Source organism: Hippopotamus amphibius, chromosome 13 (genome assembly GCF_030028045.1).
Source record: "Hippopotamus amphibius kiboko isolate mHipAmp2 chromosome 13, mHipAmp2.hap2, whole genome shotgun sequence".
In the NCBI taxonomy this organism is placed as follows: domain Eukaryota; kingdom Metazoa; phylum Chordata; class Mammalia; order Artiodactyla; family Hippopotamidae; genus Hippopotamus; species Hippopotamus amphibius.
The window spans coordinates 51170815-51175797 of NC_080198.1; the positions used below are offsets into that span (position 1 = coordinate 51170815).

A 4983-nucleotide genomic window follows, 5' to 3' on the forward strand; every position below is an offset into this window, starting at 1 on the left:
AAAGACCCTTTGTCCTCAAAGGGTCTTAATGAAGGTTCCCCTCTGACCGTACTCACTCTTCCTTTGTGTTTTATGTGCTTTATGCTTTTGTATAGTATACGCGTTTTATGCTCTTTAAAGCTATGAAGACTTCACGTGGGTCTTTAAAACAAGAAAAAGGTTAAACTGCCCATCAATTGTTGATTGCTGAGAGAACTAGCGTCTCCTTTCCCTGCCACAGTTACACCATCAGCAAAAATAAATTTCCCTGCGAGTAAAAACAAGGAGGATTGTTGCCAGGCAACAAATGAGAGCATTATTTTTATGTTTTTTGGAAGGTGTAGCATCTTGCTCCACTGTTTCCATGGAGAATCCCAATTGTCAAGTTTAATCAAATGCTGGAAAATTGAAATTTATGCAGAGAGACTAGTTTAGTAAGCAGTTACCTTTGCTGAGGGACAGCTAGGAGAAATATTTTGATGAAACCACTTACCACAAATCAAGCATTATCCTTTGGTATCAGTTGACTCAAGTTAACATGTGTGTCAACATGTCAACTGCTTTTCTAAAGCTGTGGCAATAGTATTTCAGCAAAATCACAAACTGTGTGTACACCGCTTCCAGTATAAATCACCATGGATGTTTGGAACGCATATGAACTGCATTAGAATACAGTAAGGAATACATAAAGAATGGTTGTAAACAGAGAATTCCCTGGCGGCCCAGTGGTTAGGACTCAGCACTTTCACTGCTGTGGGCCTGGGTTCAATCCCTGGTCGGGGAACTAAAGTCCTGCAAGCTGCACGCCAAAAAATAAATTAAAAAGAATGGTTGTAAACAAAGGTGTCTATTTTGTTAGCAGGGTAATGTGTCAGTTTCTAAAGTTCTTCCCAATAAATTAATAAGAGAAAATACTCAACATAATTCAGAAAAAGTAAAAGAAATGGAGGGAGGGTGGAGTTCAGAGAGTAGTCCTATCAGATATTAAAACATACAGCCTTTCTGGCGGTGATGACCTCCCCACGAGAATATGTCTCTCGCAAAGGATTTTCTTCATCCCTCTCCAGAAGAGAAGAGGAAACACAAGAATCGCCTGGTGCAGAGACCCAATTCCTATTTCATGGATGTGAAATGCCCAGGATGCTGTAACTCACCACCGTCTTTAGTCATGCACAAACAGTAGTTTTTTGTGTTAGCTGCTCTACTGTCCTCTGCCAGCCTACAGGAGGAAAAGCAAGGCTTACAGAAGGATGCTTCTTCAGACAGAAAAAGCACCAGTAGCACCTTGAATCAAGATGAGTGGGAAACCATCCCAATAAACACATTTTGGATTAAAAAAAAAAAGATACTAAAACATACAGGGTAAAAAAGAAAGGTATGGTTCTGATAAAAGAATAGACAGCTAAATGGACTAGCATGGTGAGGTATTATAAAACATATGATCTATTTCTATACACCCCAAATAATCAAAAATTAGGACTTGAACAAATATTTGTACACTGAAATTCATAGCAGCATTATTCACAATAGCCAAAAGGTGGAAACAATCCAATATCCATCAACAAATGAATGGATAAACAAAATGTGGTATATACATACCATAGAATATTATTCAGCCTTACAAAGGAAGGAAATTCTGACAGACTATAGATGAACCTTGAAGACATTATACTAAGTGAAATAAATGAGACAGAAAAGAACCTGAATATAATTTTAAAGATCCTAAATGCTGCTGTTGTATTATTGCAATATTTATTACAATTATGGGCTTTGTTTTTCTCTTCTCCAGTCAAGTTCTGCTCCTCACAAACTGAAGACTTTTCTCTCTTACTAGAGTTAAGTGATGTTTGGAAGGTGAAATCAGATAATTATCTGAACTGTTTGGAAACTGGGGAGAGTTATGCTGACTGGGACATGAGATCCAATATACCTGTTAGAAATATACATGAATTAAAACCAAACCAAAACAAACAAAATGGAATCCAGCAAGTTGTATAAGGGGTCCTGTCCCTGTGAAATGAAAAGGAGAGGTGGTCTAATACCAGCCCAGGCAGCTGGCTATGAACCACAGTGCTTTGGGGAGAGGAAGTTCCAAGAATAAAACCTTCAACTGTAGGCAGCCCTCCTTACCACTGGGAAGCCACAAGAAAAGGGAATCTACATCAAGGTCAGGGTCCTTCTTATGGGAGTCAGTGAAGGCCAATCACAGGGAGCAGGCAACACAATACATTCTGGGCATTCAAGAGGAATGACCCTGTGTGAACAACACATGGCACAATAGCCCAGAGCAGAAAGTGAAAACTTTGATGTCCAGAGGGATCCACTGATGGAGGAAAAGGAAGGGCTTGAGACTTAACTAAGGTGGGACTGGAAGGAACCAGCTCTAGATGGCCCTCTACGACACTCCCTGCCACATGTGATGGGCCAGATTCTGCTCTAAAGGTAAACAGAAAACTGAGACAGAGTTCTAGGTTGTCTCAAAATATATGCACCATAGGCTCACTGGAGCGATTTAATGGAAGATCCAGAGGGACTCAAATGGCTTTTCTAGACAATCTGCAATTATTTTACCTGCTGGCTTCTTCTTGGGCTAACAAATGAACACTGAAGGTTGAGTATTAGCGAGTTAGCTGTTGACACCACTTTCTGAGGATCAGTTTGAACAACTTGTTTTCCTAAATTTGAGTTGGGATTCAGTGAGGGGGTGAGAGTTTTAAAGGGCAAGGAGAAGGTAGGGCAAGGAAAAGGGAGGGAGGGAGGAAAGATGTTCAGAGAAGGAGGTGTGAGAATAGGACCAGGAAGGAAGTTAGGAAGAAGAAAAGGCAAGATGAGCAAGGGAAAGGGAGGGGCAAAAGAAAAAAAGTGTACCCACAAGATTTTTGTTCAAATGGACCTGCCTTACAGCCCTCACACAGCAAGAATATCATTCAAACCTTGACTTTGTGTCCACCGTGTTAGACTTGCCATAGTGTCTAGAATTATGTCTAAAAATTATAGAAAATGGATTTCTGTGTCTTCTGTTTAGACAAATATTTCAGCCTATAAATGTATTGTTTTCACTTGCATGATACAAAAAAATCTAAAACAAAAATTCTTGTTTGACTTAATTTTTTTTTCATGAACTAAGTGTAGTTCCACAAAGACCCAGATATGTCTCTTTCTATTTAGAGGAATAATGCCTTGTTTGGAGGTCTGGCATTATTCCAAATAATATCCTCATGGCTGGAGGCCGTAATGGTCCAGAAACAGTCACAAACCTGGCTAACAGCAGAAATTGGCTTTGGAGCTAAAGGGAAATACTTGCCCTGAAGAGCCAAAATAATCTTGAAAAAGATTGGAGGCTTCAAACTTCCTGACTTCAAAACAAACTACAAAGCTACAGTAACCAAAATAGTGTGGTATTGGCATAAGGATAGGCCGATGGAATAGAGAGTCCAGAAATAAACCCACATATTTATGGACAACTGATTTTTGACAAAGGTATAAACACCATTCAATGGAGGAAAGAATAGTCTCGTCAACAAAGGGTGCTGGGGGGAATTCCCTGGTGGTCCAGTGGTTAGGAGTTGGTGCTTTCCCTGTTGGGGCCTGGGTTCCATCCCTGGTCAGGGAACTAAGATCCTGCAAGATGCAGTGTGATGGGGAAAAACAAAAACAAATGCTGTGACAACTGGATATCCACATGCAACTGGGTCCCTACCTCACACCATATGCAAACATTTTCTCAAAATGAATCCACAATCTAAATATAAGAGCTAAGCTTTAAGACCCTTACAATATTACTTCTGTTTTATGTTTTGGTTTTTTGGTGGCGAGGCATGTGGGATCTTAGCTCCTTGATCAGGGATCAAAGCCTCACCCCCTGCATTGGAAGATGAAGTCTTAACCACTGGATGGCCAGGGAAGTCCCCTAAAATATAAGGCCCGTAAAAGAAAACATAGGCTGAGTTTTCATGACCTTGAATTTGACAATGGATTCTTAAATATGACCTCAAAAGCATGAGCAACAACAACAAAATAGATAAATTGGATTCATCAAAATTAAAAACTGTGCATCAAAGCACATTATTAAGAAAATGAAAAGACAGTGTAGAGAATGGGAGAAAGTATTTTGTGGTAAGGGGCTAATATCCAGAATATATAATGAACTCTTACAATTCCACAACAAGAAGACCATCCAGTTTTAAAATGGGCAAAGGTCTTGGGTAGATATTCTTCCAAAGAAGACATACAAATGGCCAACTACATGAAATGATGCTCATTAGTTATTAGGGAAAAGCAGATTTTATACACACACACACACACACACACACACATTTCCATCTCTTTATGTTTTGGAGGGTTGAAAACTGTCTTCTGTTATTTGTTCATATGTCAGATGAATGCATTTCCAAAACAGTTGGAGCACAATCACAGCTAGTCAATCAAGCAAATCAAGAAATTCAGTTCCGAGACTGTTTCAGTTGCTATGTTCAAGGGAGGCAAAGATGAGTTAGAGCTAGTGCTAGAGATTACAGTATGAGGGAGACAGGGGTGAATGGGGATTGGGGAAAGACAGGCTAGTGAACTAAGGAGGATGGGCACACATCAGCAAAGCAAGGTCTCAACCACCCCACCCCCTGCTCCGCCTCCTTTTTGCAGGGAGACAACCCATGCAGATCCAGGGACTCCAGTGTTATTTTAATGTTCATATAATCTTTACTAGAGTTTTTTTCCCCATCTTCTCTGACCACTGCATAATTACAGCCAGGTAAACCAGTGCTCCACCCAGAACCATTAGGGAGGAGGCAGCCTAGAGTCATCTTGGAAAAGAAATAAATGTATGGGACTTCTTAGGTGGTGCAGTGATGAAGAATCTGCCTGCCAATGCAGGGGACACGGCTTCGAGCCCTGCCCTGGGAAGATTCCACGTGCCATGGAGCAACTAAGCCCATGCGCCACAACTATTGAGCCTGTGCTCTAGAGCCCGTGAGCCACAGCTACTGAGCCCATGTGCCACAACTA

General features: G+C 40.7%; 1 pseudogene; it reads left to right on the forward strand.

Moving 5' to 3' along the window:
• Window positions 1–1009: 1009 nt before the first annotated feature.
• LOC130834456 (40S ribosomal protein S27-like) lies at window positions 1010–1260 on the forward strand (annotated as a pseudogene).
• The last annotated feature ends 3723 nt before the right edge of the window (window positions 1261–4983 follow it).